The sequence below is a fragment of the Python bivittatus genome, unplaced genomic scaffold (genome assembly GCF_059951505.1).
Source record: "Python bivittatus isolate LINGU-HERP-01145 unplaced genomic scaffold, Pbiv_v1 ctg000410_np1212, whole genome shotgun sequence".
Taxonomy (NCBI): domain Eukaryota; kingdom Metazoa; phylum Chordata; class Lepidosauria; order Squamata; family Pythonidae; genus Python; species Python bivittatus.
Genome location: NW_028277067.1, coordinates 6,582,540 through 6,593,968, shown reverse-complemented (window position 1 = coordinate 6,593,968; position 11,429 = coordinate 6,582,540). Strand labels below are relative to the sequence as shown.

At 39.7% G+C, this 11,429-nt stretch overlaps 1 long non-coding RNA gene across 1 annotated transcript; it reads right to left on the bottom strand.

Moving 5' to 3' along the window:
* Positions 1 to 1,282: 1,282 nt before the first annotated feature.
* Positions 1,283 to 9,851, bottom strand: LOC112541155 (uncharacterized). The gene is made up of 3 exons (XR_003085190.2): positions 9,552 to 9,851; positions 2,294 to 2,421; positions 1,283 to 1,404 (listed from the first exon to the last, which is right to left on the bottom strand). It is a non-coding gene; the product is annotated as an uncharacterized LOC112541155 (long non-coding RNA).
* Positions 9,852 to 11,429: the final 1,578 nt, after the last annotated feature.

Genomic DNA, 11,429 nt, shown 5'->3' with positions numbered 1-11,429 from the left:
GTACAGATTGGTGAAGGATGCTCTAATCATTGTATCATGCTGTTCCTCTACTGATGCAGATTTATTTTTGGAAATATTTCCAATATTTATAATAGCAACCTCTTTCTTCTGTAAGAGTCTGTGAACCAGTTGTACCATTTTGCACAATTGCTCCTTGAAAGTTGGGTGTGGAGTAAATGATTTTTTGTAAGCACCTGAGGCAACTTTCAGAGTGTGTGTGTTCTTACGTAAAACCCCAGGAGGACTTGGCTCCTGGAGACAGTTTAAATCCATGCTATCAAAATTTCATTAACATTCTCTCCACCCAAAGCACTGGTAGTCTTGTTCCAGCACATTCCTGTTTTATCTTGACTTCACCAATGCCAAGTACACTAAACGTAGGTTTCGGTTCTTGGTTCTCTCCCCCCTTCTCTCATACAGGAGCCAGATGAAGTTTTGTAGTAACACCAGACTAGTCTGGAGTATCAAGTTGGGTAGAAGGGAATTAAGAACAAATGATAACATTAACAGTAATTTAAGACATTTGTGGTTTTGCCACAAGGGCTGAAACTGGTTATGTTAAATATGTCCAAGATCAAAGTGGAGAATTACGTGGGAAACTCTACTGAGGCTTATATATCTAAATGTAAATTTGAGGAAGAAAATGACAACATGAAATAGTTGTATTGTCCACTGATTCTCTTCCTATGCTTAATGTTCAGAATTAGATATGCTTATCAATCATTGACTTTATGATGATCTAGAGTTCCCTTGGCATTACTCAGAAGATTTAGATGGTAAAAGAACAAGGTCAGGGGAATGGATAACTGGTGAGTATAAAGATTTGGATAATTTCAAAATGGGGGCTAATTTTTTAAAGTTTCCTTTACATGTATCAACGTACACATTTATGAAAGTGCATCCTCCACTGCATACAAAACAGGCAGCCATAATTCTTGTTTCTGCTTCCTCTGTGTGTCCCCAAATAATCCTGGAGTATCCACCTCTTCCCTTATTGCAAGAACAAATCTTGCTTATTTACAGCTTACTTTTTCCCCCTTCGTGCCAAAATAATTTGGCTGTTTTGGGGTATGATGCAATTTTTCATGCCTAGGTTGACTTAGCTCTTGGCTCCCTAGTTTGTGTCTTGGGCCAGCTTTATATTACAGAATCATTTGCCACCAGCTCCATGGTATGCAACCTATTGCACCCAAGAATTGTTGAGTTTCCCCTCAAAAGCTGATTATGATTCTCAATATTTAAGTTAAACTTTAAGTATTTTTTCACTTTATTTTGAGATCGGTTAAATTGAAAGAGGGAGAGAGAAATCAACATATGAGACTTAAGAAAAGAATCATTTGATCTACCCTCTTTTTTGCTTTGACTGCATGGAATCCTCAATGTTATTAGTCATCCGTGAGATACCTAGAAAACACAGAATCACAAGATACCACTAATACTTTTGGACAAAGACAGGAACTAGAAACAGTTGAAATATATCAAAGTTACCCCACTCACCCAAGCATACCTCCACCACCAGCAACAGCTTGAGTGCAAAAGAAAGCAGGTAGGGGGCCTAAGAGATCACAATTTCTTGAATTTACTCTGTTTTCAAGTTTAGAAAAATTTGTCTATAAGGAAATAAATGTTGAAGGTATGCAAATATCCAAATTTAAGTGCAAAAACTCCTAAAACCTAAGAGTATAGTTGGTTGTTACAAAAGAGCTCCATGCTTAATAAATCATTTAAAATCATATTTATGAGCATTTGTGAATTATATACAAGCGCTCACTATTTAGCCTATACATTCTAAATGAAACCAACATTTACTTTCAGATAATGGTTTGATTATAAAAGGCTAGCAAACGCTTGGGAAATAATTATTTTTGCCCACAGCATGTTGTCTGATAGCAGCAAAAAATAGAATGACTGAAGTCATTTCCAATTCAGTCATTCATTCTTAGGGATGACAGTTTAATGATTTTTAAGATGTGAAATGCTGGCTCCTAAACCAGCCTAAAAGTTGTATTTGAAAGATTTAGCCTTAACTTTAATACCATGTAATACAGATTGTGGTGAGTGTTTAGTAGTATGATCATGGTATCTCCCCTGCCAGGTAAGTATGTGTTTAGTAGTAAGGACAGGTATCTTGTAAAACAATTTATTTACTTTAAATATTCAACAGCTAAGCCCCTGGTTTTAAAACCAAGTTCTCCAGCTAAGCTCAAGTCTGCTTCTTAGAAACAAGCAAGAGGACTCACATTCTTCTTACATCCGATCGTAGAAGGAAAGGAATGGAAATGTTGAGGATTACCTTTCTTACACTGGAAATTAGATGAGTAGGTTTGTAGTGACACAACAGCAAAACTTTTGAGAACCTTCTTTGAGGTGTTCTTCCATAGATTGCAATGATCATCTGTGGTCCAAACTTGGGGAAATAATCTAGGGTTGAAACCCAGAGAAATTCCATTTGAAACAAAGGGGAATTTTCTTCTGTGAAGACAAGACCAGGCAAACATGTATATTCTTCTTCATCAACTTTTTACAGAATTGCTGGACAGGAACTACTCCTGCTGTCAAGGATACCACATGACTAACAGCAGCTCCCATCTACATGCAGCATATTCATCCCTGAGATTACTGTCCTGCATAATTTTTTTTTCACTTCTTTTTAATTTCCTCATAGTTATTTATCCAAACACCTTCCTGTCATACGAATACAGCCTTGAACAGCCTTAGAATCTCTTGATTCTTTTCCTAAAAGCCATATCCCAAATGTCTGAATCTGCCTTGCAGTATAATGTGTCATATATAGGGGAACCATTGCTGCTTAAATTTGGTTAAACTTCTGTTATGAATATATACAGTAGTTTAATCCCATACAATATCAGTTAATCATATTGTGGCAACATAGAAACCAGACTCTGCAACAAACCCAGACATTTGCTTTCCCCCCACATTTACACCAACAGCACCATCAAAGGCCCCAACAAGTGCACACAAGATTAGAGGGACCCGTTCATGTGCAGGTCCTTCAATGTGATATATGCCATCATCTGCCAGCAATGACCCTCTGGATTCTACATAGGACAAATAGAATAAACTCCGCAAAAAAATTAATGGACATAAGTTTGACTTTAGAACTCAAAGATGATATCAGAGCTTTTCAACATCCCCGGATACTCCATAGCAGATCCCCAAGTGTTGATTTTAGAAAAGTGAGATGTTAAAGCACCATCAAGCAAGAAATTGTTAAACTCACAGATATTAAAAGGTTTCAGACAATTTCAGAAGGTCTCAACAAACAAGTTTTTTTAACACAATTGTTCATTGCATGATACTTGGGATTTATCTCACATGTAACCTGCATCTGCATAACCAAACTGCCTTCCCCTCCCCTCCCCACCACCTCCCACCAATTTCAAACCTACATCAGTCTAGGTACTCTATACATCGGATGAAGGGAGCTGCAGCTCATGAAAGGTGATGCCTTTTAATAAAATTGGTTATTTGGAAAAGTGCTACCAGGTTCCTAAGTTTTTGCCATCATAGAGTAACAATGCTCTCCTCTTACAAGATCACATAGTGGTCTTTCTCTTGCATTTGAAACTGTGAGGCTGCTGAGATGGTAAAGCTGGCCTGCTTGGTCACAGAAAAAACAACAAAAACTTCTTTGAAAGACTGGAAGCCTTATATAGACTTTTTGCTGAAGGAAGAAAAAAATTATATGATGATTTATGGGTTTGATGATTTTAAGAAAATGTGGATTAGGGGCTGAAGGGATTCCTCCCAAGAGGGAGGGAGGATTGTAAGATTGTAATTATCTGTTGAAGAGAAGGTCAGAAGTCATTATATTCCATACCTTTAGTTTCTTTCTTTTCTTTTTTCTTTCCTTACACTTTCTTTTTATTTCTTAGATTTGTCTTTTACTGTTTGTAAAGTTCCCAATAAATATAATTTAAAAAAAAATAAATTGTAAGGCTTGGCTCAATCTTGCAGCCATTTCCTCCTTTTTTCCTTCATCAGATAGGAAAGGCTTCATCAGGTAGTTCTGTTTTTTGTTTTTCCCAACTTGCTAGTGAAAAGGCCTAGTAATCATGGAAAGCCTAGTAATCTCTCTCCTAGCATCCATTTTCCCTTATTCTATGTTCATGTCAAAAACTTTGAGCCCTGGTCCATCTTATCTCAGGGAAGGTGGCTTTTCTGGTGACCATGACATTAGTTTACTGAGATGGAGAAGGACGTGCCTAGCAAGGAGAGTCTCCCATATTTTTTCATAGAGACAAAATAGTTATTTACTCAGATATTTCCTTCCTTCCAAAGTCAACCCTGGCATTCCACTTGAATCAAGATTTCATATTGCCTACCTTTTTTCCCACCCCCTCAATGCCTTTGGAAACATTACTTCATTCTTTAGATGGTTATCAAGTTCTTGCTTTTTATCTGGACCATATGGCACTATTTCACGTAGACTAGCATTTATTTCTGGCTTTCCAAATTCCGTCTAAAGGGTGTGGCCTTCCCCTTTCCCCAGTGTTACTCCACATGGATACTGTCAATCTTTAAGCTTTGCTTCCAGAAGGCAAAACTGTCCCCTTCCAATGCAAGCCAACTCCACAAGAGTGGCAGAAACATCAGCAGCCTATCTCCTGGATATGCCACTACTGGAGTTGTGCCCATCAGCAACATTGCATCAGCCCTCCGTCTTCATCAAGCATTACAAATTGGACTTCTGCTCTCAGAGAGACCCAACCTTCAGAAGAGCCATCTCCTCTTTAATCGCCTTGTAACAATCAGACCCTCCTTCATATAAGCAGCTTTCTGCTCACCATGTGCATGAATCACATAGGCCGCAATGAAGAGTTACCTGTAATTGCAATGCTCCAAGTGGTCATCTATGAATTAACACAATCTATCCCCCCTACCCTGCTTGATTTCAAGTATCTTCATTGTTTGTTCCAATCTAATGTGTCAGAAACTGAAGGGGATCAGCAGCAGGTGCACTTAGTTTTATGATATACAGTACTGTGCAAAAGTTTTAGGCAGGTGTGAAAAAATGCTGTAAAATAAGAATGCTTTCAAAAATATATTTTGTAATTGTTTGTTTATCAATTTACAAAATGCAAAGTGAGCAAACAGAAGAAAAACCCAAATCAAATCAATATTTGGTGTGACCACCCTGTGCCTTCAAAACAGCATCAATTCTTCTAGGTACCTTTGCACACAGTTTTTGAAGGAACTCAGCAAGTAGGTTGTTCCAAACATCTTGAAGAACTAACCACAGATCTCCTGTGGATGTAGGCTGCCTCAAACCTTTCTGTCTCCTCATGTAATCCCAGGCAGACTCGATGATGTTGAGATCAGGGCTCTGTGGGGGCCAAACCATCACTTCCAGGACTCCTTGTTCTTCTATACACTGAAGATAGTTCTTAATGACCTTGGCTGTATGTTTGGGGTTGTTGTCCTGCTGCAGAATAAATTTGGGGCCAATCACACGTCTCCCTGATGGTATGGCATGATGGATAAGTATCTGCCTGTATTTCTCAGCATTGAGGACACCATTGATCCTGACCAAATCTCCAACTCCATTTGCAGAAATGCAGCCCCAAACTTGCAAGGAACCTCCACCATGCTTCACTATTGCCTGCAGACACTCATTATTGTACAGCTCTCCAGCCCTTTGGTGAACAAACTGCCTCCTGCTACAGCCAAATATTTCAGATTTTGACTCATCAGTCCAAAGCACGTGCTGCCATTTTTCTGCATCCCAGTTCCTATGTTTTTGTGCATAGTTGAGTCGCTTAGCCTTGTTTCCACATCGGAAGTATGGCTTTTTGGCCACAATTTTCCATGAAGACCACTTCTGGCCAGACTTCTCCAGACTGTGGATGGGTGTACCTGGGTCCCACTGGTTTCCACCACTTCTGTGCTGATGGCACTGCTGGACATCTTCCAATGTCAAAAGGAAGTAAGCATGATGTGTCTTTCATCTGCTGCATTAAGTTACCTTAGCCGACCACTGCGTCTACGATCCTCAGTGTTGCCTGTTTCTTTGTGCTGCTTCAAAAGAGCTTGAACAGCACATCTTGAAACCCCAGTCTACTTTGAAATTTTTGCCTGGGAGAGACCTTGCTGATGCAGTAAAACTACCTTGCGTCTTGTTGCTGTGCTCAGTCTTGCCATGGTGTATGAACTGTGACATGAAACTGTCTTCCACAACCTCACCTTAGTAATAGAATTTGGCTGTTCCTCACCCAGTTTTAAGCCTCCTACACAGCTGTTTCTGTTTCTGTTAATGACTGTGTTTCAACCTGCATATGAAATTGATGATCATTAGCACTTGCTTGGTATAATTGGTTAATCATACACCTGACTCTAATCCTACAAAATCCCTGACTTTGTACAAGTGTACAAGTGTAAGAATTGATGCTGGTTTGAAGCCAAAGGGTACCCACACCAAATATTGATTTGATTTAGATTTCTCTTCTGTTTGCTCACTTTGCATTTTATAAATTGATAAACATAAACAATTACAATATATATTTTTGAAAGCATTCTTACTTTACAGCATTTTTTCATACCTGCCTAAAACTTTTGCACAGTACTGTATATGTGGGACAGAATTTCCACAAACAATTCTTTAATCTGTAGAAGATTCTGAACGGGGCTGTGTTCATCTAACCCAACTATGTAAATTCACAGATGAACACTCAAAGAACCAGAGATAGAGATAAGTGTTAGTATTACTTATCCCTTATAAATGCTCTTGTTTGGCCTTTTTTTCTTATCCTGTATAGTCAGCCATATGCTAGAAGCTTTCCTTAAAACCTACTGATGTTCTCTATGAATCCCAAGACTTTGTGCATATCTGTAGTCCAGTTTTCTTGACTGTGAACTGCTGTCTTTCATTCAAAGCCAATTTGCGTTTCCAACCAATACCTTTCTTTACAACAAATGTTAATTAACTGCAATTAGTGGCAGAGATGGAATGTTTCACTGAAAAGGGTGTGTAGGCAAAGGAGAGAAAATAACACATTTGTTCATTTTCCCACAATAGAAGTGATGAAATAAAGTGTCTCAAACCTCCTAAAATCAGCTTGAATGAAATCAAGTGAGCGGTTAAGCTGTTAGTCGCCAAACTTCAGTAACACAAGATCAACCTGTCAAATGAGTCATAACAGTATTCATGTTGATAATGGGCTGATGTTATCATAGCTATGGTTGAGATTATCATACACACAGACAAACTCTGTAAGCCTGGCATACAACTTTGGTGCCTGTCCCACATAAAAAGTCTGGTATTTTGTAGGGCACACCTACAACCAGGTAGACTTAAAGGCATGCAGGAGATACAGCTCCAACCTCTGGTGCCCAAACAAGGAAATGTAAGGATTGAAACTTCAGGCTGGTTTAATTTAACGCTGCTTCCCCAGTAGCCAACCAGACCTTCTAGGAAATTAAAAAGCAGGATATGAAAATAATAGTCATGTTCTGGTCCCACAATAACTGGCATTGAGAAGAAAATGGCCTCTCAATATCAACCCCAAAGGTTAATTTAGTCCCCATGATGTATCCTTTACAAATTTGTCAAATGGCCTTTTAAGGGTACCTAACTTAGTTGCTAGCAGCACTTCCATACACCCTCACTTTAGATGTTTTCTCCATCTTGTGCAGCTGTACAGCATTCACAATATTTCAGATGCAGGCTCCATATAAATTCCAGTAAAAACCAATTTTCTTATTTTTAATTCTCTTCCTAGCCAGCACTGATTGATTTGATTTGAAGGATATCAGGTGGTGTCTTGGCTCCAGTCTGCTGTCCATCTCAATCCACCAGCTGGGCCAGTCCATTTTTAAGCATCATCACTAAAAGCAGCTGCAAAGCCTTACCCTTTCCCAAGGAGCCTGCTAGATGGCACTAGCACAACACTCTGGAGGATGCTTCATCTCACAATAACACTTCATCCCCATCTAGTGGCATAATGCTGGGAATTTATTACTGGGACATTTATTTTTGCAGACAAAAGATCGTCATTGCAATTCAGTACCAATAACTTTGTTCTTTTTCATTTTCTAAAATACCCCCCTCCTCACAATCCGTATGTTTAGAAATGTTTCCAGTATACTCGCTTTTTCATAGAGCTAATCTAGGAGAGCCAGTGCAGTCCAGGGGTTAAGGCATTGGATTAAGAGAGGGAGATCCAGGTTCCAGTCCAACCTACATCCCAGGATTGCTGTCATGGGAAAATGGGAGGGGGGCGTGTAGGTATGCCACTTTGAGCTCCTGAAGGAAAGGCAAGATAAGAAACAAATATCTTGAGTGGTTTGTATGTAGGAAAGGGTCATTAAAGTGAATTGGGAGATGGAGGCGGCTTAACAGGTGAATGGCTTAATGACTTTAGCCCTAAGCAGCACAATACCTTGGGCCAGTTCTCATATGCAGCTATGATCTGAAATCACATGTTCTGCTAAGCCATTGTCTCAGGCTTGATCAAGGAAGCAAGAGTCACACAGACTTCAGTAAAAAATCTTGGAAACTGGAGCAGAACCTTCAACCCTTTTTTATTACTGATTTTCTTAAGGCAGTGTCTCTTTGTCTGTTTTGTATTTTTTTCTTCCTGAACTGCCATTTATGAGATAAGCTAATTGCAAATTCATCTCCCCATCTATTTGTGGTTTCTATCTAGGATTCCTTCCATTTCTTTCTCACCCTTCTCACAATTTCTCACATGGTTTCCATAGCCATGATTTAATAAATAAGCCCAAATGGCTGGATTCACATTATAAGTTGAAACCAGACTACCCTGTTCTGGCTCACACCAACATAGTGAGTAGATTCTCACACCTTGCTAAGCTGTGGTTTGTTTCAACAACAATTTGTTGAATAAGCCACAGCAGCCTGTGGATACATACTGATATGCCATAAACCAGTATGCCTGGATTCACACACAGTGGCTAAAGCAAAAGCAATTACATTAAGTTTTAGCACATTGACATCTGCAGGGGACCGAGTAAGGGAGATCATTCTAAAATTTGTAACATGTGTTTGATGATGTCATAATGGCTTAATTATGTTTCAGTAATGATTCAAACCATACAGCTGCTGACCAAGCCTCATGCAAGTTTTACAAATCTACATATCTAACAGGTGGTAGTTTTAGTCCACAGAAGAGAAGGAACAGAAAAAGAACTCTCTGAGGATCTTCAGCTCATCACACTTGACTGAATGATTTGTACATATCACACAGTCACAGAAGACACCTTGTACTACTTGGTAACCACAAACCCTACCATGAAGGATCCTACCAAAATTGTTTCTGTTGACAGGGGTGATATAAGAAACTTCCCTTTGGGAGAAATAAGAGATTTAAAGCAGGAACAAACACAATGAAATGTTTTTTTAAAAGTTCAGTTGGGCTAAAAAAGGGATTGCTTTTTTAAATTTTTTCTCGTAGCCTCAGAACAGCCATTGCTTTACACAAAAGTATACGGTACAGATATATCTATGAGAGGCAAGGGAGAAAGTAACAAATGGTACATCATAATGTTATGATACAAAAACCATGACTTACATAGTTTTGTCAGATGTGAGTCCTTCAGGGTGGGATATGCATTATGATGTCACCACACACATGTAATCATTCTGATGTGACCTCAGCTTGCTGCAGACAGCTATTATAACTGTATCCCCCAAAAGCACAGAGTTTATTTGTAAAATATCATCTCCTAGTCCAGCTTTCTCCAACCTGCTCCTTCAGATAGAACAAGCTGGCAACTGCAATTCCCAGCCAGGGTGGCCGATGGAGTTGTAGCCCCAAGAAAGCAAGGCAGCGCTAAGTGAGAGAAGAAGTAAAGCTGGGGAGAAAATCTTTAACTGCTGCAATGACAGAAACCAGAGTCAAGAGGAAGTCAAGCAAAAACACACCTGGCAAAAATAAAGAAAATAGGGCAAGCCATCATCTATATACATGTTTGCTCTCTCCTCCCCTGTTCCCCTCTGCTTTCATTCTGACAACAGCTTCTTTCATCTCTCCCCACCACTTTTCAAGTGGCTTTACACACATTCTAAGGGGTCTTCTGTTCATGACTGAGACAAAAGTGGGTAAACTACGGGCTCCCCACCATCATCTGAATGAGATATTGGATTCCTCCTCATATTCAAGTTAAAGTACTATCTGGTGGTTCTTAAAATGGCAGAAAGCTATACCAACATAACATTTTCTGTCCCCCGCCCCCCAGCCTGGTGAACTCTACCACAGGCACAACACAAGCAAATTGTGCTGTCCTTATTTACAATGCAGAGGGCACATGAAGGACAAGGATTCATGGATTCCCTCAGCTTTGTTTCCCTGTCCCCCTGTCAGCCAGAAAATACCCACCAATCAATCTCCTTAACATGGGGTGGGGGGGAGGAGGTAGGTTTTGACAGATAGCTAGACTGGTGGGTTTAGCCATCAGTCAAAGCTCCCTTTGGTTTGGTGCAAATATTTTGCATGGGTAAGTTCAAATGATCAGCTGATGCCAATTGATAGTTGCACTCTTTTTGGATGGGGTTTAGCATTAAGCCCAAGTTCAAACAATAGCTGATAGGCATGGGGAGAATTACTATGAAACACTGGGGACAGAAAGCTGGCTCTTTCTTTCCCATTTCACTATTCAGCACCTAATCCACCAGTGTGTTCTTCAGTGGCTTTTAAGCCAGTCCAATTTTTCAAAACAGCTTGGAGACCTGGTGGACATGGAAAAAAGCTAGGCTTGAAAAGAACTGGACTCTCCTCCTGTGTAAAAGACAATGGCTGTGGAAGATAGTGCTCAGAGGGAGCAGCCATGCCTGTCCCGGACTAGACTGATCAATAGGGGCTAAGCTGATCCCACCCCCTGGGATCCCTTGACTACACCATGGACAGAACAGTCAGTAAAGCACATCAGACTGTAACCAGATTGTAAAACCTGGGTGGAGATAAGGGGAAAACACTATTTTAACACTGAAAACAGCAATGGATTACTTAAAGTTGTTTAAGATCGGGACCAGATGAAGGGAACATATTATGCAGATTTATCCGAAAAAAGAAGTTGCTGGAGAATATGCTGAAGTTAGATGGAAGTGAGGAAAGGCTCATAGAGAACTTTGGTTTGGGTTTTGGAATTGTCACACAGCATTAACATTCCCTAAATGCCCCAAAGTGTGTGTTGTTACTCAGTGAAGTGCTGAATTTTAAGTGTCATGCAAAAGGTAATGTACCATTTTATTTCTCTTGGGGCATTGTGCTGGCTCTGATCCCACAGTGATTAACAATATCATTCATAAAAACAATAATAATTTGTGCTGGCCACAAGATAAAAAAGCCCAAACCCAAAGACTGAAGTTTTTAGTCCAAGTGAGAGTTTACACCAGTGATTCTCAACCTTGGCACCTTGAAGATGTGTGGACTTCAACTCCCAGAATTCCC